Below are 27,488 nucleotides of genomic sequence, written 5' to 3'. Positions count from 1 at the left end.
GAGTCTTTCTTGTAATTCCTTGGTTTTACGCCCTTACTTTGGGAGCATTGCAGTTCCTAGCTGTGCCTCCAACTCCGGGTCCATAATTCACTCAGAGAGAACGTTCTTCCAACTTCCACCTTGTGACTCTTTACCCAGTTAGGAAAAACTACCCTTCACCAATAGGGCCTGGCCCCACCCAGACATGTCACTCACTTGTCAAGCAGAATATTGCTTCAACTCTGAGATCATCAGATAAACCCAAACCCCAGGCTGAAGTCACACTCGTGAAGCATTGTGGTTTGTAAGCTTGTGTCCCACGAAACAGTCTCGGAGGAGTGGAGACACTTTAATTAGGGCCAACTTCAGGGTCACCCAATCAGTGTGATTTTCAGACTTATACTTTTATTCTGCTAATTATCAAATCATAGTTCTTAGAGCTCACACACACACACACACACACACAACACACATACACACACATCCCTGCCTTTCAAGGACAAACCTAACTCCCAATGTTAATATAAACACAGTTTAACTCAACTTATAAGACAGTTTTCGCCCACTCAGATCAGCTAAGAGGAATGGGATGCCACTGATACTTAGCCCCTCAGCTAAACAAAAACCCTTAAGCCAGAAAGGCTTTGAATTTTGCTTCATGTGGTATGGGAAGAGCCAGTATCTGATAACCAGGGTCGTCCAGTTACTCTCACTTTATAGGTTAATCGTAAGGATAAAGAGAAAGAATTCAAAGTGCCTGCTAGTGATCCTGGCATGTAGGAGACATTCAGCAAACCTTAGCTAATGTCTGATGAGGAGAAGGATGAGGATGACATGGCCATGACTTTAACTAGTTTATAATCAAAACCTATTTTGCTAAGTCTTTCATAAAATATATTGTAACAGAAAAACATTCATTGCTCTAGGCTTTTGTATTGTCCCTTCATGAAGGCATCTTGTGGCAGTAACCATGTTATTTTGCCTGAAGAATTTAAAATATTGAATAGTAGGGATATTTCATCATCAGATTTATTTTTTATTCATTTCTATATTTTTCAGTAACTTATTTGGATTTCAATATGGAAAGCCAAAATATATCATTTTAGTGCTCCTTAGTGGGAAAATAAACACTATGAAAAAATAAGTTTATTTGATAACTACATATTCTAAGATAATTGTATACTTACACTCAGAGTCAATAAACTACATCCATCTAAGGTCAGCTTCAGGTAGTTGTAAAAACAAATCAGACAGTGCAATACAGTTCTTCTGTGTTTTCTTAAACATTTTGTGATTGAGTGGGAGCTTGTGTTCCTTGGTCTAATGAAGAAAAAGCAAACTTCTTTTTGGCTAAAATAAAAGTTTATATAATAGAACAATTTTCCTAATATAGCAAATATAAAAGGTATATTAATTATAATTCAAATGTAATGAATTTTAAATGCAGGCTATGCAAAGAAGGAATTTGGACACAATTTTAGAAATTATAAATTTTCCTACAGACCTCTGCTCTCTCCTCCCTTTCTGCATCTCTCCTCTCGCTGTTATATCTTTAGCCTCTTTTTCTTCACAAGTTTCTTTCCCTTAGTGCATACACTCAAATCTCTCCAATCTTAAACTAAGCAAATAAACAAAAGTCCTACTGTTTCAACATTTGCTTCTATTACTAATCTACTTTCATTTTTTTCCCAGCCATACTTCCCATTTACTTTTAAGCCGTTGCAATTTACACATTCAGCCCAGACTAAAACATCGTACCTTCAATAAAATTCCCAAACTAACAGTCAAACTAAATTCATTGTGTATTTTAGGTCTTATCTTAGCTTGAGCTCTCCATGGGCATTTAACGCTTCACCAATACCACCTTCTTGGAAGTCTGTTCTCTCGCCTTCTTCCACTTTCTTGGTAGTCTTTTCTGCCACATTCCTTAAGTGTTTCTCTTCGTCACCTACCTTCAAATTTTGTTGGTCTTCAGGGATCCATTTTCGATTGAAACTCTCTGTGAAAAATTTCCTTAATTCTCAAGATTTCTATTACCACATATATGGAATGATTCATAAATCTTTATCGTGAAGTCAGACCTCTCTCTCAAGCTTCAAACCTATATTTCCATCATCCTCCAGACATCCCCAATTATGTGTTCCACAAATAATTCAATTTCAAGACTTCTAAAATATAATTGATCATTCCCCATACCCATTTGCTCGCTTCACATTGTACATTCCCAATCTCGGTGTGAGGTACAACCATTACCCAATTGAGAAATCTGGGAGTCACATTCATTCTCTCTCCTCAGCCAATTGGTCACTGTATTCTGAAAATTCTTCTCCCTAAAGACCCCTCATAAGCATCTTCTGTCTCCCTTCTGCATCCCACTGATACTATTCAGACTTGTATCATCTCTCACCTGATTTAATGATTGCTCCAGCATCCTAACTCATCTCACTGGCTCCACTTTTATATCCCTCCACATCCCCTACCACCAAAACACAATGCTTCAATCTGTTCTCTTGACCGTGGCAGTTTCATTTTGCAAAAATATAAATCAGTGGTTTTTACTCTCCTGCTAAAATCTTTTCATGGTGCCCTAGCATCTACAGGGTAAACTACAAAACCTTTTGCATAGCATAGAAGACTTTTCATAATCTTACCTTCCCACCATCTTCTTCTGCCCCCTGACTTCTTGCACTCTATACATTTAGTCATGTGAAACCATTAACAGTGTCCAATTTCCAAATGTCTTTCTAAACCTTGGTATTCTGCTTGTGAATTAAACCCTATAATAAGATGTCAAGAAAGAATATCTTCAATATTAGACCAACCTGCATCTACAATGATTAGTATCCAACAACATACCCATTAGCCAACATATAAAATAATATGTGAAAAGACAGAAATTATGTGATCAATCCTGTAGAAACAGAGACGAAGAAAAGCAATGAAAGAGAAGTTAGAAAAAAGTCAAGAAGAAAAAGACGCTATAGGACTCAAGTTAAAATTGGAGGAATGATAAATATTTTGAAAAATAGAAGCTGAGAGGACATTTCAGAAGAAGTAGCACCATCAGCAAAGGCATGGAAGTAGTTACCGCTTATGGGATAGTGACAAGATCTACTGACAAGAGAACAGAAAACATGCTGGGAAGTGAAAGAAATAAGATTTGATAGTAAATGTCAACAGAATGTGGAGGGCCTTGAAATTTATATGGATAGTTATTGAAATCCTTAAATGGAATAGTGTTATGATTATGGTGAAGAGTTTAATGAACAGAAGCATTCACTAAGCTGATGGCAGTATAGTTCCATAATATAGGTGAAAGGGCATGAATAGAGAGCTAGATCATGGAGTCGTGAACACAAAGTCCTTGAAGCTGTGAGAATAAGCTAGCTGTTCAAAGAGAGTATATCAGAGGGAGAAAAGAAGAAGATCAAGGACTAAACTATGAGAAACCTGAAGAACAGGGGAGAAAAGGAGTGAAAAGAAAGGAAGAAATATATGCAAACTACCCAGCTGATTTGGTTATCTGCTGCTAAGTAACAAACTCTCACAAAGCTTAGTCACTTAAAGCAACAGGCGTTTTATTATTTCCCACAATTCTGTGGGTTCACTGGTGCCCAGCTCTACGGTTTCTCTGCTGGTCTTCTTAGGGTCTGTAATGAAGCTGCAGTCAAGTGGCAGATGGGGCTCACATATCTGATACGTTGGTGGAAATGGCTGGAAGTCTATGCTCAACTGGAAGATTGGGACAACTATTGGGATGGCATGGCCTCTCTCTCTCTCTCTTCTTCCCGTGACCTTTCCCCATCTCTCCACACATGATCTCTATAGCAGGGTAGCTAGACTTCTTACAGGGCAGCTTGGGACTCCTAAAAGCACAAAAGCTCATGATTCTAGGCCTTCTTAAGATTTATGCTCAGCCCTGGCCTAGTGTCACTTCTGCTGTATTTGCCTCAGATTTTATTTCTCTCATTTTCCAGCCTGCTTTCTCTTCTCTTGTCAGTTGGTCTTATTATTCCATAAGCATGTTCAAAACTACCTTTATGCCTCTTGCTAATGGTCTTTATATTTCCTAAAATGTCCTCTTAACTTCTAATTTCTTTTAAAATATTAGTTGTGCTGAGGTGCATCACAGGGCAGTCCATATTCAATATGAGAGAGAAATACACATGGTGTCAATTTCAAGAGGCTTGTTCATTGGAGGCCATGTTTGGAGTCTAACTCCCACTCCAACACACAGGAAATTTTCATCAAATATTAGCCCATTCATGCTTCAGAAAAATATGTGAGGAATGAATTATTATCCCTATTTGACAAATGAAGAACCTAAGGCTGAGAAATGTTAAGTGGTTTGGCTAAAGTCACACAGCTAACAAGTAGTAGTATAGGGCCTGTCAAACCAAAAAACTATAGAACACTATGCTAATTCACAGGAATAAAAGTAATACCATTTTGATAAAGACAAAGCTAAGGGCTGGGAGTTCAGCATGTGATATTTTCCTGTACTGTTAGTTTAAAGCAGGGTAGTGACAAGAATAATCATCTAGGGGAAAACATGCTATAAAGATGCTGTAGGATTATTTAGAATAAAAAAGTCCCTGCAAAGACATCATTTCCAGCTAAGCCTTTGGGCAAGAAACTTAGTTTTCACTTTACAAATGATAGTCATAGACCATGAACACCTTTTTAAATGCTATTTTTCAAGGCTGAGAGCAAGCGGTCCAATTATAAAAGAATTGATCTTGTTAAACTTATTCTTAAATTTTTTATTTCCCTCCTTGGTTAATTCAATTTCCCTTCTAATGCATGAATCATCGAGACATAATGTGAACATTCAGCCACAATGGAAGAGGATGTTACATTATTTGGATGTACCTGATAGGATTCAGACAGAACAGATTGAGCAGGGTCGAACGAAACTCGCCAGGCTGTGTATCTGTGGCAACCATGATGGTTATTGTTTTCTTGTCTTTAGAGGATTTCACAAAAGATTTGTTATACTAAAAGAGAATGCACATTTCTCTTTGCTTATTTTATCCAAATGGTAGCAAATTTTTAAAAAGATGGGAAGCTAACATTGATCTGTGCTTACCACTGACCAAGAATTGTGGCAGGAAATTTCTTTTCCTCTTAAGCAATTTTCATGACACTTCTGCTATAATACGTAGGATCGTTTCGTGTTCACAGATGAGGGGAAATGAAGCTCAGAGAAATTACATGACTTACCTAAGTTTACACAGCTGATCAGCAGCAGCAAATTAAGAATCTGCATGAAGATCTACCTGACTTCAGTCCTTCCTTGTTCACAGGCTCTGAAGCTCTCAGCCTCATGATCATTTGTAATCACAGCCAAGAAACTGAATATTCACAAACACAAAAATGACCTGATAATATCGTAAAATATAATTTGTAGGAAGAATCAGAAAGGTTAGAATTTGGAGGCTTTTGAGGTGTAGTGTTTTGAGAGTAGAGGGAACAGGGAATGAGAATCATCTGCGCTTGTTTCTCAGAGAAGGAAATGGGAACAAACCAGGCCCCAGAGATCCTCCCTTTCGTCAGGATTTTGCTCACGAAATATTTTGGAATTGTCCTCTTCTTTACCCCCTACCACTTTAACCCAGAAATTTCTGACTGTACTTTTGCCAAAGGAGTTTCACTATGGTAACCTTCAGGCCTACACAAAGAACACAGTCAAAACAAATAGCTCTCTTTAAATGTCATTATGGGGAGTAAAATTCTATGTGGTGTATTAATGGGCCTCCCACAGCTAAATCCTAGCATACCACTTTGAAAAATGTCCCCTGTGGGTATCGCTTAAACCAACAAAAGTGAGGGAATTTGAGAGTTAAGAGAAAACCCGATCTAGCTCTGGTGAAAATTAATAGAAGACAGAGAGTATGAATAAAGAATTGAGAAATTAGGCAAACAAATTAAATTTGCTTTGTTTTCATCCTTTTTAATGTTATTTTAATGTGGAAGGCCTAAAGAGAAATCTAGCTTTTTTTTTTAACATGCAATTTCTTTATTTTTGAATTTAATAAATCTTTAATGGAAGCAGAAATCCTGCCTTTGGCTTAAGAAATATAAAAAAGAAGAGGAATATGTATTTTTTCCCCAGCTTTCAGAGAGTATTCATAAAAGATCAGAGCAATGCCCTAAGTAAATAATATACATATAGTGTTTACCCAGCATGCACTGCTTACCTGATAAATATGTTGGTTGCTCATTTTTTAAGCACTTATTAAGGAATAAGCTAATTTCCAAAGCTTATTAAAGATTTAGTCAGCATGCCTAATAGATCTCTAGAGACTATTTGACTCATGATATAAGTGTATCTTGAGGATAAGACTGATGTATGGTTAGAAATCTTCACAGAAATATTTCAAAGCTTTTACCAGTTCTTTATTAAACCTACTACTTATTTGCTTATTGTATCTTTTTCAAGGCAAAGGAATTAGTTCTTGTTTTGCTTCCCCCTGCCTGGAGCCTGAGGCAGCTTGCTTTAATCTATGCTCTGACTGCCTAGGATAGCTGAGAAACTTCACCATCCATATCCTACGGGGAGAAAAACTGACACTGAGCATAATCAGTACCATCTACAACCAGGATGCTATGACACGGCAGTCTTTCAGCCATCTCTCTTTTCTTCCACACATGTCCCCACCGATTCTATTTCTAAATGACCTCTGCAAAACCGAATTAAAAGGGTAACATGGTTTAACCACCTGATATCCCACACAGTTGGATCTGGAAGGTCTGTTCTTGTTATTATTGGATGCTGAGTATGATCTTCTAAGTCCTGTGCCTCATGCAGCACATAAAAAAGAGATACTGACTTCCTTAAAGATAGTCTGTGATTTATTTTCTGGAACGAATAAATAGTCACTCATTACCAATTTCTAAGAAACAATTGTCTGAGAAAACAAAGTTGACTACCATGTTATTTTTGAACTGTCTTGTTAGCTTCAATTCTAGAATGATAACAATGAGTTTGGAGTAGAATTCATGCTTAAATATTCTCTACCGGTAGGAATACGAGACTTCAAACTGGTATGCCAAAGAGAAATGCCTATGAGTTATTTGTTTGTAAATATTTTGCTATTAATTATAAAAGAAAGCATGAAAAATAGACTCAGAAATAAAGCCAACTTTCACGTGTTCATGGTATTCCTCTATAACAGTAAGAATATGGGTTAAGTTCATCTTTCATTGAACTAAGTCTTAAAATTGTGTTAGCAGATTTTTAGTAGAAAGAACACCAGACCAATGTCTGGGCCCCGGCTCTGCCATATGCTTAAGGTGGTTTCAGTCATTTCATCTCTTAGAATTTTTTCTCTCAAATGCAATCAAGATAATATATATCTTATAGAATTTGCTGTTAAAGTTCAATTACATAATATCCACTTATTTAACAAACGTTTAGTATGTTGCTGCCAGGAAAGGTCCACAGGACAAAGTGATGAACAAAAATCTCTCTTCTTAAGGATCTTATATTCCAGTGAGGTTTAAGAAAATAAAGGTGGATCTGAGTAAAAGAGAGAGTAAGAGAGAAACCGGTAGAAAATCACATCAGGGAGGCAGCCAGTCACAGAACAGCACGGAGTAGCTTTGAAATATGTTTCATGTGCTGGGAGTTAGTTGAAGTTAATGAGAGCAGAAAAGTCATCTGATTCAATTTACCTTTGAAAAAATTCACTCCGACTATAGTGCAAAAAATAAGAGAGGCGAGAATCAGACTAGGGGGTTCATGGGAGTCTGATGTAGAAGTCCTAGCAGGAGAGGCTGGTGTCTTCAGAAATGTTTGAATTGGGGGTGTATTTTTAAAAGTTGAGTCAGCAGAGCTTGCAGATAATTAGACGTGGGGTAGGAGAGAAAGAGAATCTGTCTATCTTGGCCTGATCAAGAGAATGGACGCTGGTGCCCAGACCCAGGTTAACACTGAGTATGTTGTTGTTATTGGATGCTGAGTATAAATTTTTCAGTCCTGGGCTTCAGGACTCATAAATCAAATAAAAAAGAGAGGGTGAATTCCTAAAAGATAGTCTGTGATTTCTTTTCTGGAAATCAATAGTCACTCAGGGCTCCTCACTTGCACAAGACCTGTGCAAGTCTCTGAGACTCTGGTCTGGGCCTAAAAGTGTATTCACACAGTCAGGTTTTTTAGACTTTCCAAAACTAAGATATATTAACTGTGATGGGTTAAAAGCACTGTCTCCTTACCCCAAGTCACCACTCCTAAGGTTGGGTGGCACTGCAGTGGTTGTAGACATTCCTGGAATCCAGCTAAAAGGAAGCAGAGAAGGGGATTGTGGTGAATTGTTAAACACGGCCCCCAATAAATCACTCCTCCCTTTGTTCAGGACCCTTTGCAATGTCACTGTACTTCTCTTCCCCTCAAGAAGTGGAGTCTATTTCCCCTCTCTCTCCTTGAATTGAGCTGGTGTTGTGACTGGCTTTCATCAATACAATGTTGCAGAAGTGAAATCCTACAGCCCCAGTTTAAGAAGACTTGTAGCTTCCGCTTTCAATCTGGGAACTCTGGTTGAGGCGGTGTGGAGACAACAAGCATAGTGAATGAGATACCATATGGAGAGAGAAACCACATGGAGGAGAATCAAGGGGTCCCAGTCTGACAGCAGTAACAAAGCCCCAAATATTGAGAGTGAGGCCACCTTTGGTCTTCCAGCCCCAGTCAAGCCACCCCATATGGACATCACAGAGAGCAGAGACAAGCCATCCCTACTAAGTCCCGAATACCCAACCCAAGGAACTGTAAGCACTGAAAAGGTTACTGTTTTAAGCTACTACGTTATGGGGCATTTTTTTGGTTGTTTTTGTTTTTGTTTTTTTCCACAGTAGTAAATAACTGATATAAGGATAATTTAGTTTGGTTTCAGTACAATGTATTTACATGGTTTGCAGTCACTTCAATGTATTGTTAGGTTACTGCTTTCCCTCCATGTGTAGCACTGGGCTCCAGGAACAATCCTGCCACCCATTGTGCTGACTGTCCTGGCATCATGACACTCATATGCCGAGTCAGAGATGCTACAGCACAATGAATGGGTCCTGTGATGTCTGGCACCCTATGTGAGTATTGGAAGAAAAACAATGCTAAAGTCTGCAGAGCCGGAATAAATGTGGGAAAAAGTCTCCCAAGAATTAGTTACATAAAATTCTGAGTAGACTATTAGGTAAGAGTATTAAAGTCTCATCAAAATGGAAGTTCTTGAAAATGTAGCATATAAAGTATAAATTTACCATGTATTTTTTTCTTTTTTTTGTGAGGAAGATCAGCCCTGTGCTAACATCTGCCAATCCTCTTCTTTTTGCTGAGGAAGACTGGCCCTGGGCTAACATCCGTGCCCATCTTCCTCCACTTTACATGGGACGCCACCACTGCATGGCTTGACAAGCGGTACATCGGTGCGCACCCAGGATCCGAACCGGCGAACCCCGGGCCGCCTCAGTGGAGCGCGAGCACTTAACCGCTTGTGCCACCGGGCCGGCCCCTGTATTTTCTTCTTTTTTGATGAGAATTGCACACAATGTAATTGATTGGGAATTCTGTGCTTATAGGGCACAAATCTGTATGAAAAATACAAAAACAAGTATATTTGTGAAGGCTCATATTTGAAAAAACCCTCATATAAGTTGTCTTCATGTAATCACAGTTTCCAAATGTGACCACAGTTTTAAAAATTTCTGTGAGATTATTAATGACAATTGTGAAGCTGAAATAAGCTTTTCTAAACTGTCAAGAATTTGAATTTATTTTTAATTTACTTTTTTTAAATTTTAGAACTAGAATGACTTTTTAAGATTTTAATTTCTTTTAGCGCAGTTTTAGGTTCACAGCAAAATTGAGAGGAAAGTACAGAGATTTCCTGTATATGTCCTGCCCCCACACATGCATAGCCTCTCCCATTATCAATATTACTCCCCAGGGGGGTGTATTGGTTACTGTTGATTAATCTACATTGACATCATTATTGTGCAAAGTCTGTAGTTTACATTGTTTCACTCTTGGTGTTGTACATTCTATGGGTTTGGGAAAATGTATAATGACACGTGTCCACCATTACAGTAACATACAGAGTATTTTCACTGCTCTACAAATCCTCTCAGCTCTGCTTGTTCATCCTTGTCCCCCTCCCCCCAACCGTTGGCAACTACTGATCTTTTTATTGTCTCCATAGTTTTGCCTTTTTCAGAATCTCATATAGTTGGAATCATACAGTATGTAGCCTTTTCTGATTGAATTCTTTCACTTAGTAATTTGCATTTAAGTTTCTTCCATGTCTTTTATGGTTTGATAGCTCATTTCTTTTTATCACTGAATGGAATATTTTCCATTCTAGATGTACTATAGTTTATTTATCCGTTCATCTACTGAAGGAAATCTTAGTTGCTTCCAAGTTTTGGCAATTACGAATAAAGCTATTTAAATACTCATGTGCAGGTTTTTGTGTGGACATAAGTCTTCAATTCTTTGGGGTAAATACCAAAGAGTGTGATTGACAGATCGTATGGTAAGAGTATGTTTGGTATTGTAAGAAACCACCAAACTGTTTGCCAAAGTGACTGTACCATTTTGCATTTCTATCAGCAATGAGTGAGAGTTCTTGTTGTTCCAAATCCCAGCCAGAATTTGGTGTTACCAGTGTTCTGAATTTTGGCCATTGTAATAGGTGTGTCATGGTATCTCACTGTTATTTTAATTTGTATTTCCCTAATGACATATGACATGGAGCATCTTTTCATATGCTTGTTTGCCATCTATTTGCTTCTTTGGTGAGGTATCTAAGGTGTTACTTTTTAGTTAAATTTTTAAATTTTTGATTTCTAAAGAGAAGATTAACCATGCTAGGGGAAAGAAGGAATTATCTTTCTATTGTCTCTATAGGAAATATTATAGACTATTGTCATATGTATAAATGATCAAAAATATGCAGCTAAAAATATAAAATATATGGAAATATTTTGGGCAGCTGATTCTTAAAAATAGTAAATTATTTCTATGGATTTTATGATTTTGCAGTACTTTTCTGCCTTTTTTAATTTTGTAACTTGTAACTTCTCCTTCTAAAGAAAGCCACTTTGTTACCTATTTTGAAATTATAACTTTTAATTATTTTTCTTAAAGAAAGCTCTCCAAACTCAAAAAGTCAGGCTGTGACCTTGGTAGTACGCTTTACCATAACTGGAACACTGAGGAAGAATTAGAGGCTTTCAGAATTGTAAGGTACTTCCAAAAGATAAAGCCTTGCCACTTTTCTATTTTGTTTCCAGAAGGCACTAATGCATCCCCAATGTAGAACTGTGGAAAGCAACTGAGGTGTCACACTTTCCAAGCTCTTAACAGACAAGTGTTCACTTTGGCTGTCAAGGACCCCATTTCTGTACCTGGGGAATTTATAAGCATGCTATGCTACACAATGGAAGGGGAAAGTACAAACAGGGCTGACAAAACCTTGGGACACAAGTAGCCATCAATATTTTCAGATGACCCACAAGCAATGGTCAAATCCTCCCAGCCATGACAAGAGTAGCCAGTGCAGACCCACAGCATGGCTGTGACAAGGTGCTTTCTTAAAAGGCAATAGATGGTCTGAGGCATAGGCTCTGCTCTCCCATTACCTTGCTTCTAGTAATAATTGCCATTCCACTGCATGTCAATGAAGACTTTGCTCCCCTCCACTTCCAATGATTTCTGATGAGTGGTTCAAGAGCCTATTTGGAAGTTTGAAAACAAAAGAGAAAACCAACCAACTAACCAACAGGGTCATGTTTGATACTTCTGCTTGCTTTCCTGCTAATATCTAATCCTCCTGGAGCCAGTGTAGAAAGAGAAAAGCATGGACAAAGAAACAAAGATGAATAAACCCAAAGATTAATCTATTAATACACAAAGCTATTCAAACTTCCAGCAAAGCATTTCACCACTTAAAGGTGTCTATAAACATCACAAATAATAAGGTAATTAGACATGCCCCGGGATTGTATTAGAAAAACAATGTGTTTGTAGCATTTAACAAACTATAGAAATCCCTTGAAGTATAGTCTTTGTTCCCAGCATTTAAAAGGCAAATTCCTGAATATGAGGTGCCTTCTTTATCCAACTGCAGATGATACGGTTTTAATATCCATATCCCCCGTCTCCGTTGTTTTTCTCCCCCAGGAGTGTGAACTGATTCCGTCAGTTTTTGGTCTCATTATTCTTCTACTAGAGTATCTATCTGTTTATGAACGTATTTAAGTATCTTCCATAATTTAAAAAAAGAAATCCTTCCCTGAATTCCTGTTCAATATTAACTAACTGAAACCTCCAGGGTAATGAATCTGTGAAAAAAGGAAAAAATAAAATATCTGAGTTTTCCATAACATTATATGAACTTGAAAGACGAAGAGTTACATAACTTTTTAATATAATCTACATATTATTGTTAGGTTCAAATATGATTTACACATGTTTGAAATTAAACAATTAAAAAAATGTTTTGTATTCAATAGTCCAAATGCTTCGTATTCCTGGGCATAAATCTGGTTGCCCATATGCATGTTAATGGAATTTGGAGCTTCTTTTTATAATTACTGGGAAGATTTTTTCCATCTGAATCTAGATTGTTGGGCATTTCTTTGAAGCATTTACTTATTTTCTGAAGGCAACTCAAAAATTCAGGCTTGTTCACAATATTAAAACTAAGCTGGCTAAGCCTTATGACCCAAAGAACACATTAGATACTAGTTAATTATTATATTCAAGTAAAACATTGAATTATATTCAAAACCTTTGATTCTGTATGTCCTAGGCCTAACCCATTCAGTACAATGTAACACAAATTCTATTTGATTTCCTACACGTGTATGCCAAGAAAAAAGCTCTTCATTTATTAAAAATAAATATAATGAATGTTATTAAGGTAGCAGCTTCATATTCTCATAAAGTTTCACTTTTCAGACTAACCATTAAAGGTTCTACCAGTTATAAGACATACGTAGGTTTGCATCCATATGTGCAAAGTCTGTATTTCTACCAAATCACTTCAAAATATCCAAACAGATGTATTTATCTAAGTTAGCCAAATTGTGACAATGCCTTTTAAATACAAGATAAAAATCTTCTGTTAAACGTTTGTTTCATTTCATACGGACTTGGACTTTTAACTTTAAAACAAGGATTTTTAAACATTGAAATCTACATGAGAGATGACATCAAATTATTAAAATCTGGGATCATTTAAGAGAGGAAACAATATCTCCTTTCTCAGTGAATATCAAGAAAGAGGATGCTCTCTGATATCTAAAATTGTGTCTCCATTCCTCATTGTAGAATAAAGTTGTGGAGCGTGAGCTATCATTACGAAAATTTTCACTTTGTCGTTTTGGTCAGTTTCAGTCATCTTTTATGTCAAGGTCCCAGGAACTTTCAAATATAATTCAATTTCTAAAAACATCAAAATGTTTTTATAGCTTTTTCAGTCAGCTTTATTGTTCCAAATCTTTGGTTTTTAATGGTATCCCCTACTTTTTTCCCTTGATTATAGAGCAATCATAATATGGATCTCCTGTCAGAAGACCTCGGCTACCAAACCAAGGTAACATATGCCTCCAAGAGCTGACAAACACTAGCAGCACCAGGGCATAAATTTTGCAGATATTTACGAGGACATTTCTCAAGAACAAGAAAATATAAAGCAGTCTGGAGGTCCCATATTTTATTGAGAAGTTTGCTCTTCCTTTAAGTGTTTTTCTATTCATGCTCATGGAATTATGACTACAATACAATGGCCTTGAATTCCACATGAATCCCGAGCTTAACAGTGTATCCTTAAGTAACTCATTGTAATGAAAAGTTCACTTGCATCTGCCAACAGTTTCTCTCTGCTTCAGCTCACATTAAGAGAAGTATGCCTTAGATCAGCCCAAACCAATATCATATGCACTTCTGGACTTGCAGACAGGGTATTTAGGGGGAAAACATAGAAAGTACTTTGTCTATCAATGAATTATACATAATCTTCAGATGGAAGTTTTTTCCTTTATACATAAATTTGCATAGCCTACATTGTATGACAGACTAACTTTACAACTTCTGTTCTTCAAACAATATTAAAAGCGTTCTTTTCTTATTTTTGTTTTGTTAACAAACATTTCTTTCTTTCATATTCTTGACCAAATTTCAAATTGCTTGCATGTAAATTCACATCATCTTCTAGATCCTTTAGAACTTCAGAAACTGAAGATGAAACTCTAGGTTCCAAACTTTACTCAGATGAGCAACAGAAACTAAGGCAAGAGTAGAAAGAACAGACAGAGGGACCTCTTTCAAATCTCAACACCTCAACCGGTGCACTGTATTCACATTAAATCCTTAGCAAGCTTTCTAGGGCAATAAACATATTTCCCATAGAAAAGACAAGCTTCATGCTCAAGAGAAGTTGACACAAAATAACTGCTATCATATTTTCACTCAAGGAAGCTTCTATCTCTATTTTTAGCTTGCCATATTGGGGTTCAAAAACAATAATGAAGAAAAAGTAAAGTATTTGCTCCCCTCATCTACTCGCAATCAGATGAGATTATTATTCTTCCTAAGAACCAAGAATCAAGATATCAGAACTAAAATAAAAATTAATTCAACACAGAAGACTACACAAAATCAATTTGTTAATCGAAAAATTAAAATTCACACCTTAGTCACAGAGCTCTACTGGGAAATTTGCATCTTGCTTAATTAGTCTTGCTAAAAATCTGAAAATCATCAGCTTATTTTGTGAGTGCAGTCAGTTCACGCCCAGACTGGAGGCTTAGGAGAACCTATGTTACATTGGCCAGTACAAACATGTCATTCACTTAGCCAGAACCAAACTTCCCACTGTGTCCCTCTCCCACCCAAAATCTCTGCAGAGTTTCCAAAGAACCGTGTGAATGAGATAGGTCCTTCTACCAATCCACACTCACAAATAAATCAGAATATAATAACGCTTGGCAGAAATACATTTCCTTCCCTACAAATCAGTAGAAAGGAAAAATATCATTTTGTATGAGTGTGTGCCTTGTCTTAAATTTTGAACTAGAGTGTAGGGAAATAGATTGGTTCTCGTTACCGTCAGGACCATTCATCAGAATTAAGATCCTAGTTCTATAGAGCTGAAAGGCTTCTCGAGAGGTCATCAAGCCCAGCCTCTGCCCTATTAATCAAAGGGAAGCCCAACATAGGCCCTAGCATGCACTATGATTTGTAATTTGAAGTTGACATAGTATAGATTTCTGGGAAACTATGAGTACATTACCTTACCATTTTCTGCCTTAGCATCACATCTGTAAAATGAGAACAAGAGCAACTATCTCAAAGAGCCTCTGCAAACCACTCAAAGAATTACAGAAGAAAAGGTGTATTGATAAATTAATATAATGGATTAATTTGCGACTAATATCCTTAGGATAGAAAAAAAAGGGGTACTTAAAAAGTACCAAGTATACTTAGTTCAGTTTTAAAAAATAAAATAAAAAATGAATTTAGAAAAATATAAAAGTCACATATGTGGAAGAGAATGCATGGAAATAGCCTCCTTGATATTTTAGAATATTGCTTGATCCATCTCTGAATTGCTTTTTCTGTCATCTTTATGTCTCTAATCTCAGAATATTCAACAGAATAATAGGTTTTGCTATTGCAGGTTATCCTATTTGCACATTCAATATTAAAAATAACACTGAATAGTGTAGAGATTTGGAGGGTGGTACTGAAAATATTGATTAGCTACTAATTGGCAGAGGAAGAAGTTTTTACTTAGAAAAAAACATGGTTGTGAATCGAACAGAGCATCCCTTTAAAAATGATGTCTTGGTGCTTAATCCAATTATGCAGCTTCCTTCCTCCCCTCAAAAAATTGCCCTAACAGTAGCTGAGCAGCCCTCGCTGGTCAGCATCAAAGCTGACAGCGTGAGCCCAGAGCAAGGAGAACTGCTTCTGATTCTCCAGGTTGCCCACTGAAAGAGAGAAGGAACAATTCTCTGGCAGACCTGAATGGGAAAAATCTCTTCAGATTGAGAGCTTTTCCTCAGTGAGAGAGTTGAAGCCTCTTGGGCTTGATTTTGGCAGCATTTACTCAGCCACTAAAGTGCAGCAAAATGAAAAAAAGAAAAGAATGATATGTCTTTACATCATATTTCCAAAAACTAAAGAAGAATCCTATAACGTCTGAGAATGCAGGTAATATGAGGGAATAGATAGGTAAATATATTGCTGTTCTCCCTCCCCAGGCTCCAGAGAACGTGATTACTGTAATAACCATCATAGTTTGCTGTTTATTAAATATCAACTGACTCCGTGAGGTCTAAATTCCGCAAAACGCGGACATCAATGCTTTACATAGCTGTGCTAAGTAGTAACCTTATCTAGCTTTACCATTTTGTCAAAAGAATTCATCTGCTAAAAAGCAATAACTCTAGGATGTCTCCCCGACCCTCACCCCACCCCCAAAATGTAAATACTATTCAACACTTTATGTTTTCAGTTTGCCTCATAATCTTTATTTATATCTAGATGTCTTACTTGGTCAAATAAAAATGAGGGAATTAAATGAAATAACTCTAAGTCCAAGGTGATCAGAGTAATGACCCATGAGCAATCTGATTCATATCCAAAATTTATTTTTTCAATGAAAAAATTTTGTAATTTAATTGCAGGTCAACATACGCATGTGTGGCCACTTGCTACTCCTCACCCAGGTAGAAGGCACTGGCAAATCACCAAACACTCCTCACTGCAGAGTTCTCTCCCTCCCCCAACACCTGTCCTCAGGTCTTGAGGTCTTGTGACTTCCCTGAGAACACGAAGTACTTATGTGTTTTCAGGTTTTCCTACACATCATTTAACCAGAAAAGTCAGATTCCTTTTGATCATAAAAGAATACATATCCACAATAAAAAGTAATAAAAGAAGAGCTTATTATTTTCCCTAAAAGGAATTTGTTAAATGCATTTTGCTATGTCCATTCTTTAACCTCTCAGCAGAGTTTCATGAAAAGTTAAAATTGATATTTTCCCTGAAGTTTGTCAATTTCCTTAATTAAAGAAAAAAGGAGGGAAGTGTTTGGAAACACCCATAGAAGAACTTCCAAACTAGTGAGAAATCAAGGCTATCATAGCTGGAACATCAGTTATCCAGACAAACCGATCACCTGGGACCTTGGTGTAACAATTAATTGAATACACAGATGAGACCTCAAGCCCCTCTTAAAATCAGATAGTCTAAAAGCATAGCAAAAATATCACAAGATTGGCATTGCAAAATATACTTTATTCCACAACTTCTTTTTAGAAACAATTCTTTTTGTACTGAATCAACTCAGTAGCAGAAGATGTACAAATATTATAGCAGTCTCTTCAACTGAAGAGTTGACACAGAATAGTTAGTTTTAATATCCACCTATTGAAAGTTTCTTAAAAAAATCAATTCCTTGGCTACTCTTACTCTTTATTTTTTAGCAGAGAATCAATTGTTTAAAGTTCACTTTTCCCATTTGTGAAGCAGTTTTTATCCCTTCCTGCCAACAATATCCAACACACATGAACGTACTAGAACCTCTGAGTATTTGTCAGAAAACAAAAGGCAATCTTTTCCTGAGTCACCTTGTACTTGAGCTGACAGATTGACTCACAGTTAGATTCGATGCTTTATGGTTTTGTTGGCCAGACTTCCATCTGCACCACTGTTCGGGTACCAGAATATCCCTGCCTTGGCCACAGTTCTTTTCAGCACAGCTTTACTTGCTCAGTGCCCTTTATTCAACCTTGATACAAAAAAGAAGTCAATCTTAGGCATTTTGCCTCTTGCTAAATAAAATTTTATTAAATATGTGCATGCAGGTCTGTGTGTGTGCAATTGGAACAGCCTAGGAGCGAAGCCAAGAGGGAAAGGAACAACACAAGTTTGAACAGCAAGTGTCTTTGACTTATTGCTGTGATTATACTAATTGCTCATCTACTTGGTGGGAGGTTGCAGGAAGCTGTTTTGAAGTAATCAAGCTGAGATAGGCCCTTCTATCTATAAAAACTCTGAAAATTCTTATACCTCAAAAAGACTCATTCTTCCTTCTTCTTGCCCTTTCTGTTGCCTCAATGCAATAATGAATATTTGATAGCTTCTCAGTTATTATAAGAGTAAGCATAAACTATCCTTCGTTTCATAGATCTGAACACAAACCCCTCAATATTCATTAAAGGATTTGAAGTGCAATACAATCTTTCTACAAAATAACAATAATTCCTTAGGTAATCTCTTGTAGAGGGTAAATTTTATGTGCATATCATTCTCGTGGAAGTATTTGTGTGTTATGAGAAAAAATAATGATGCCCATAGCCCCAGGCTTGGATCCTCAGTCAATATTTTAGTTTTATGATTAGCATTATTATATCATTTAATAGTATAGAATCAGCAGACATAAGTCTTTTTTTAGCACCATATATAGTCTTATCTATTTTATTTTACTTTGTGTGCTGAGGAAAATTGGCCCTGGGCTAACATCCATGCCCATCTTCCTCTACTCCATATGGGACACTGACACAGCATGGCTCGATAAGCGGTGCACAGGTCCGAGCCTGTGATCCGAACCTGCAAACCCTGGGCCACTGAAGCAGAGCGTGCGAGCCCAACCACTATGCTGCCACCGGGCCGGCCCCAAGAAAATTTTTTAATAAAAATTGAAATGTTAATAAACCATATTGATCTTGGAAATATATGGGAGCCTAGATATAAAGCTCTTTATTGTATGTGCTACTTAACTCTGCAATATGCACTTCTCTTTTGCGAGTCCACCCTAACAAACAAAGATCACGTTGGGATCTGGTAAGAGCGTGTAAAGGCTTTAGAGTCACTCAAATCCAACCATCCCAGATGCATTGCTTCCTAACTCTATGGATCTTGGGCTCCACTGAGCCACCGTTTACCAAACAGTATAAATTGGACATTAATGCCTACTTTACAGTTATTGTAAGAATTAAATAGCTAGCATGCATAATATGCATGGCACAAAATAGACGCTAAAATTTACAATGGATTTCCTTTTCCTCAAATCTTCCTCAAAAATTGTATTGCTTGTAATACCTTTTAGCTCTTTGGGCATCAAGAACTATGTCTTATTCTTACCTCTTGCCTATTCTCCTCTATCTTTAATTCCTCTCTGAATGCTGAGGAAGCATAATAAAACCAACGGTGGGAAATCATTTTAGGAAGAGCCTACATACAAAAATGTACTTTAAGTTGATAAATTAAGATGTGATAACTCATAAAATGAGTCACAGAACCACTCATTACTGGGACCTGGAGAAATATAAGAGATATGAGTCCAACCTCCTGGTTTTGCAGAAGAAAAAATTGCAATCAGAGAGTTAACTGACTTACTTAAGAGCACAGAGTTGCAATATTTCCTTGAATGCCAAGTGTTCACTGCATATTTCAAATTATTACACTTTTTAAAATTCCACTTTCATATTGTGCTTAGAAATAAAACCAATATGAAACAATTCATTTTTAGGCATAATCCACAAAGTCAAAGATGATTATTTATATATTTGTGGGGTTTTGTAGATAAGTGCATGGTTTTATCCTCACAACAGCTCCTAAACATCACTGTACTTTTTAGTATCAATGTACTTTTCTCTCCAAAATAGACATACACACACACACACACACTAGCTCTACTCTGAGGTTTTTGAATGATTGCTCAATGGAGATCCCAGAACACACCGGCATCTGAACTACATGCAACATTTGAACCTGTAAAACTTGAGAAAGAACTCATCCCGATACCATTAGGGAATGAGATACCAGAATAGATATAAAACATCTTAATGAGCCTTGAATGAAAGCAAGCCTTGTAGATGGGAAAATCTCCCAAAGTCCAACCAAATCTTTTATAAAAATGGGATGGTATTTCAGAAGATGAAAATAGCATCTATAATGAGTAATCTGAATTCAGGCAGAAGTTGGGGAGAAAGGACAATTCTCAACACTTCTTCCTAAATAAATCCTTCAGCTTCCCCAAAAAGAGACCCACTCTTCCCAAAGGGACCATGGGCACCACTTGACAATTCCTTCTTTGCAGCCATTTCCTGATGAGCTTGATGGAGAGTTCATGGGTTGACACCACCCCGTTCAAATATATGTACATAGTGAAAAAGAAATATTGGCAGTGTTTCCCAATGAAAAAAAGTTTGTGAAATGTTCTTTAAGTCGAAATAGTGTAAACATTAGAATATAGAGTCTACTGATAAATAGCTCTACAATCACGCCCTATTGAGTCATCTTTGGCTGAAATACAGTTATTTGGATATCCTTGTCATAGTTCACAGACTTAGCACATTTTAAATATCATTTATACAAAGAAAATAAACTATAAAGGGAAAACAGATATGTGAAACTATGTATCAGTCATATGAAAATATAATTTGGTCGTTTTATGACCATTAGATACGATATTTAATTGGTCTTCAGAATAATCGCACATCAAACCATCTAAATCTGATGATATGTGTTTTGTTCAATAATGATTCTCCACATAGTTCATTGGTCTTTTGCCCAAATGGCAATCCTTTGAGGTCAAGGGAAGCTCTGAGTTAGAGGAGAAACTTGAGAGACCAAAGAGAATAAAAATCAGTTACAAGACTTTTAAAATTTATGTTTATCCTAAATTCATCATTTTACCTTTTAGATAACAGTTATCTTTCTTTTGGGTCTCCCCTGATACGTTAGAGAGAAATCCACACAGAGTGGATATTCAGTATCTATGACTCAGGGGATTGGCTAATCTAGTTCCTCCTCTTTCTTTCTAGTGTTTGTTCAATAAGTCACAGAGTAACTACTATAATTGCTGTACTGAAGTAATCAAGTGAAAAAGAATATTGTTTCTCCCTTAAACATTATTTTCTGCTAACACAACACACTTGTCAAAGTCCCTGAGTATTTCAGCAATAGGCATCATGTAAACATATAAATAACTGGATAAATAACTGACAAAACACTGTACATTATTTGGAGATAAATGTAAGCACATGACAAATTGCAAGATTAATACTTAGCATCTTTCAGAAGATGCTTCTGAGCTAAGAGGAATGTATCAGTAACATAAGCTTATGGAAGACGATTTTGTAACATTTAAAAGTTCTTGTTGGTCAGTGAGTATTTTCTAACTGCTAATAACAATAATAATATGGCATAATTCAATTCTGTAAGAAGACTGAATGATTAAATAATTATAAAAAATTGAAGACTCTTCTGTTTGTGCTATAAAGGATTTTAGGTTGCACTGTAAATAGGAACTGGAAAGAACACCTACAACTCAAGTAGCGATCAAGACTAGTGGAGCAACATTTTTGGAATGCTAAAATGACGATGAACCAGCCCTGGTGGTCTGGTGGTTAAGATTTGGTGTTCTCACCGTATCACCTGATTTTGTTTCCTGGTCAGGGACCCACACCACCCATCTGGCGGTTGTCATACTGTGGTGGCTGCATGTTGCTGTGATGCAGAAAGCTATGCCACCGGTATTTCAAATACCAGCAAAGTCATCCATGGTGGACAGGTTTCAGCGGAGCTTCCCAACCAAGATAGACTAGGAAGAAGGACCTGGCCGCCCACTTCCAAAAAAATTGGCCATGAAAACCCTATGAATAGTAGTGGAGGATTGTCTGATCTAGTGCAGTAAGGTGAGAGGATGGCCCAGGGTTCCACTCTGCTGTCCACAGGGTCACTAGGAGTCAGAATCCACTCAACAGCACTAACAGCAACAACAAAATCATTATAAGATTGAATATAAAAATCATAATACCCAGTTTTCTCAGACAAATGTTATAGATGTCATAAATAAGACATCTATGATTGAGAACAAGAAGATCAAAATAAAAAACGTGGTCCCTGAATCATGACATGCCAATGCAATTGTGTACTTTGTATTGGAGGGGCAATTCCACATGTTGGCACGCCACCTCTGTCGGGCCCCCAGTGTGACAAACACTATGCAGGGATTATGATGTATAGACGTCAGAATATTTCTACTATGCGTCATGATCATGAGAAAGGCAGAGCCTGGCTGCTGCTGGCAATCAGGGATGGTATTAGCTGGCCTTCTGAAATGGTAGCAGCAGCAAATCCAGTCAACATATTTTAACCTTCAGAGTTATTCAGGCACATTCCGATCTCACCAAATGGGCTGATAAGAGTGAAGTACAAACTTGGCATCAAACAGCTGTTTCCAAACAACCAACGGGAGGCGGGACAAAGGAGTGCTTTTTTTCTATTTTTAGATAGTCAGTGCCTTTCAAGGCTAAGACTTCCACAGCAATTTTTCCATTGCATAAAACACAAAGAGCTATCCTTTTAAATGTATCAGTACACAGCAGGGCAATGAGAAAAAAAAAAAAGGTAGAAGAAGAAAAGAAAGAATAACTTAAATGCTATGAGGTGAAACGAACCAGGATCTGAGGCCAAAGCACTATGTGCGTATTAGATTATGCAGCTGATTCAATTCTAATTCAAGTCAAGCTGGTTCGATGTTTCACTTATAATCTGTTGTCCTTTTTCGCTTGTTCCTTATCATGAAATCTGATCTTTATTTGGAGGTTTAATGCAGGGGACAGGGAAAAAGCTGACCTAACCTCAGTATTATAGGGGATTGCACTAAATGTGGGAGTGAGAGCAATAATTCTACAGCTTCCTACTTGGAAGCGGGCCCAGCTTGAAGAAATAAAAATAGAAGTGTCTGAATGCAACTAAAATGCTAAGCCACATGGAATTCAAATGCCAGTTCCCTTCAGCCTTTCATTTTTTTTTTTCCACTCATCAGAATTCCAAAGCCCACAAATTAAAAACTCCAGCAGTCTGGTATCTTTTTTGGTAACCCATCACTTAAAGTTACATTGATCCAAAATGACTGTTTATACAGTATGCAGTATACTGTAGATATGCAGTATACTGTAGGTATACAGTAGTTTACACCTGGCTCATTCCTTCAAAAAAATTATCAAGTTTACAATGTAAATAAATAAATACATATGCCTAAGGGGCACTGAAACTCCAGGACAGTAATTGGTTAGCAGATGGTCATCCTTAAGATTCCAGAATGCACGTACATTAACTTTCCTTGCCTTCTAAATAAACACAACACTTTAAATTGAAATAAGAAAAAAATTTTTCCTAATGTTTTACCAATCTCTGTATCTAATTTGCCCAAAGGCCACATTTAGCATATTTTCAGTATCATATATTCAAAGTGGGAGAACTGGAAACAAAAAACAGATTTAGGAAACCAAGAGTTACCACTTGCATGAGAAGATAATTTGATGTATCTCATGATCATTGTATATGTACATTGATGTTTTTATGAATACTTCCATATTTTAACTTTTGTCTTCTGAATAATTGATATGCCTTGATGTTCTCAGAAAAAATGAATTTCTCTCTCCCTCCACCGTTCACTGGTGCTTTGCCTGAATGGGATCTCTTTGAAATTAAGGGGAAATCTTTGTTTAAAAGAGGTACTTAGGCTGCAAGGAGGAAAAAGAATCCGGCCCAGGCCATTTTAAACTCATGTTTATACAGCCTTCATCATCTTCTCCTCTAACATATGAATATAGTTTCCAAAACCACAAACCTCACAAGTGTTTAGATCCCAGACTTGTAAACAGGTTTGATTTCCTTTTATTGAGAGTCTTCCTTCCTCATCTCTTATTGCATTCAGCTGGCTCTAATTCCTTTGCATGTACTTAAAGAAATGAAATATTTTGTCTGAATTAAGAATAATCATGTGTTTGAGAAGATCAATCAGGAAACAACAGAGAAGTGAATTGTTTTCAATGGATCTGTTTACACTCACTGAGCAACTAGGGTTGAGATGAATAAATAAAAAGGCCAGTAATTTTATTGAATTATATTGTTCAATTTCAATTGTGTCTCTCAACGTAAACAGCTCAGTGATTGATGTGTTATTGAATATTCGTGGAGTGTGTCTGTAATGAATATGTTTATGAATGACCCTCTGAGAGTAAATCAATGTTAGAAAGAGACCTCTGTTGATTTGGAGTTTAGATGATTGCAAATCAAACTTTAAAATGTCCAAATTCTAACACTGAGTACTTTAAAATTTAAGAGGGAAAATAAAAGTACCCAAAAAGCAAAAGAGCCAATGATATAGGGGAAAAAGAAAAGAAGAATTCATATTAACCTTTCTTAGTACCCAAGGCCATTATTTGGAAGCATCTTTAATGATATCATAATATCATCATGACATTGTCAAGTACACTAGTATCTTAAACCAATCATGCTTTTCTTTTAAAATTATGCAATTATTAACAGTCAGGTAATCCACTTATTATTTTACCCAATGGACCTATTATCTCTGTGAAAGTGCTACTCTCCATAAGCTGCTGAACTGCGTTTCTCTTGAGCTTCATAGATGTTCAAATATCTGAATTGATTGACAAAGCAAGGAATTGATGCCTTTTTTATGGATATCCAGTTGCAGAATCCCTCACTTCTTCTACCTTTTATCTTTTATAAAACCCATGATCTCCCTCAATTGTTCTATTTTCTCAACGCCTGTGACTTGGCCCAAGACACTAATAAATCCTGATTGTGTATCTTCCATCATCCGTGGAGCAGCTGCTTGTAAACCCCCCCCACAAATGAGATTCTTCCATAATATCCAAGTAGGGGAATGCCTAGAAAACTCAACCAACTGTTATCCTCAATCACGAGGATGTAAAATCTGTTGATACAGCTCAGGGTTGGATAAGTAATGTCTCTATGACAAAGTGCTAGAATATGATCCATCTTTTGATATACCTCTTCCTTCTCATATCTTCCAAATGTTATTTCTTCCCAGATTCCATAGTTAATCTCTTTTCTTTCCGTACACCCACATATTCAAAAATATCATTTAATCATATGTGTACAACTCCTAAATTGGTATCTCAAGACTAAATTCTTTTTCAAGCTTATTTCTGTCTTATGTTTTCAACTGCCTGCTACTTTTCCCCGAGATCAACATTTTTCTTAAACCAGTTCTTTTTCCTGACTTCTCTATTTCTAGAAACGTGCCAGAATTCTCCTAGTTAGTCAGCTCAAAACCCAGTTGTCTTTTCTGTTTCTTCTTGCTATCAATCTACTATTACCGGCCATTTACATCTCGTTCCACAATTTGCAAAGTGTTTTTAAATTTTATGCTTATTTCATATTATTTCATATTTTACTTCATATTAATAATAAGCATGTGAAGCATGGGAGAAGTAATGGCCTAGGAACTTGCTAGTTTGTTCCTAGGACCAGCAGCATGAGTATCACATGGGAGCTTGTTAGAAATACAGAGATTCAGCCCCCAACCCAGACCAGCCTCATCAGAATCTGCGTTTTAGCAAGATCCCACGTAAATGATACATTGTAGTATTTTAAGCATTGTCCTAGGAGAGATAATAGATTTGCTTGAGATAACAAAGTCAATAGATAGCAGAACCAAAACTGAAAATGAAATATTCTAATTCCAGGTCTCAAACTCTAATGCAGTGCTGTTTAAAATGTGGTCCTCAGACCAGCAGTCTCAGCACCACCTGGGAACTTGCTCAGAAGGCTAATTCTTGGGTCTTGCCTCAGATCACTAAATCAGAATCATAGGAGGTGGGACCAAGAATCAGTGTGTTTACAAGTTCTCCAGGTAATTCTTACACATGTTAGTTTGTGAAGAACTACTCTAATGTGATATCTTTCTCCTAAGTTCAAGTAGGTTCCAACTTGTCTCCCATTTTCCTGTCCTTTCTATGGTCTTTTTAACCTCCCACATCCAACTTCTTGTTCCCATTTTTGTTTTAAGCCAATAGCCGTCTTATCCTTCTTTAACCAATCAACCCAGCTACATCTCTCTCTTCAGTACTTAATATACATTTATTCATTCATTCAGCAAATATTTCTGTGTCTCAGGTAATGGGTTCATTGCAAAAATTTCAGTAGCTCCTCCCTGCCTCCTAAACAAAGACAGTTCTCTTCACATTGCACTTGACGAACCCTTCGTGCATCCTCAAACTCCCCTTCCCTGTATTTCCCACTGTTGCTCTGCGTGAGTCTTTACTCCAGATAAAAGATCAGGAGGAAAAGTCCAAGACAATCCACTGAAACAGCAAAGGACATACTTCTAGTGAGACCTCTATCTCCAGCAGGAAGAACTGAGCTGCTGTTGAGTCAAGGTCTTTACAGATCTCTTCCCGCCCAGGACAAAAATTTATCTCATAAAATAAATGGCTTTGAACCCATTGGCAAAAGAAAGCTGCATGAGTGTTTAGTGAAGAAGCAGAGACCAAGACAGTTTCTCACCGTCTGGAGGGAGGTTTTTCACTGGTTGACAATCATTTAGTATAAACACCACTACCAAACCACAAACGTGAAGAATCTTCAACATGATTAGGAAATGCTAATTTGATGGGGGTCCACTTTCTTTCAATTGCTGAAGGTTAGGAATATAATAGGCCTTAGAGACCTTCAAATGACCCCCACCTTATTACAAATGAGATAACTGGGCTCCACTGAGATTAAATATTTTACACTAAATCCACTGCCTTGACAACAACAGGCTGAGATGTTTTGATGTCTGTTGAGGACTTTACACTTCAGCATATCCAGAGATTATATTTAAATAATCTGTAAGTGAGGACTGGTGGTTTCATTGTATTTTTATTTCCCCAGGTAATTCTAATGTGTAATCAGGGTTGAGAACCACTGAACTGTACAGTGACCCTCATACTGCCTCACTGGGATCTTGTAAAATGGCAGACCAACACACCAGGTCTGGGATAGAGCCGGTGATTCTGCATTCTTAACAATTCCCAGGTGATGCCTATGCTGCTGGTTCAAGAACCACACCTCAAGTAAGAAGGAACTACCTGACCTCAGCTACGATTTTTACTTTCTCTGCCCTCCAAAGGACTTCCACCTTTGTGCACAATCAAGCACGGACTCCTCCTTTTAAAAGTCTCCCCTTCCATCTTATATACTTCAACCATTCATTGCACACATGTCTGAGTGCTTACTATGTGCCAGACATTATTATAAATAGTGTCTGAAGAGACTGAGTTATCACAATAACTTCTTTAAAAATAAAAGTTTGAATAAAATTAGTCAAACTGTTCAAAAGCAAGAAGTTGATATTGGCATTCCACCTTGAAAATTTACACACCCACGGTGGTCTGGACATGAACGACACGGCAAAGGGAAGAGGTAGGATATAGTGTGAGGATTATGCGACTCAGAGGAAAGGACAGAAGCCTAAAGAGTGTTTATTTGAGCCTCTGCTGCCTCAGCTTTAAAGAAAGAAAAATGATAGTAGCAACATCACACAACTGTTTCGAGACAATGACAGCACGCATTTAACGGTGCTTTGTTAACAGAAGTGTATTGTATTATTCTCATAAACTGGTTCTGGACTTTGAAATCCTGAGAAATTTTCCAAAAGATTAACTTCTCA

The 27,488-nt window shown here is 37.1% G+C and overlaps 1 long non-coding RNA gene across 2 annotated transcripts in view; it reads right to left on the bottom strand.

The window, feature by feature from the left end:
• The window catches only part of LOC131399714 (uncharacterized), a 180,125-nt gene that overhangs the window by 73,118 nt on the left and 79,519 nt on the right, over positions 1-27,488 (bottom strand). For both annotated transcript variants that reach the window (XR_009217206.1, XR_009217208.1), the window contains one exon: positions 8,197-8,259. This is a non-coding gene — a long non-coding RNA (uncharacterized LOC131399714). The remainder of the gene's footprint in view (positions 1-8,196; positions 8,260-27,488) is intronic.

This window comes from Diceros bicornis, chromosome 39 (genome assembly GCF_020826845.1).
Source record: "Diceros bicornis minor isolate mBicDic1 chromosome 39, mDicBic1.mat.cur, whole genome shotgun sequence".
Classification (NCBI taxonomy): Eukaryota; Metazoa; Chordata; class Mammalia; order Perissodactyla; family Rhinocerotidae; genus Diceros; species Diceros bicornis.
This window is presented reverse-complemented; position numbering and strand designations above follow the sequence as displayed.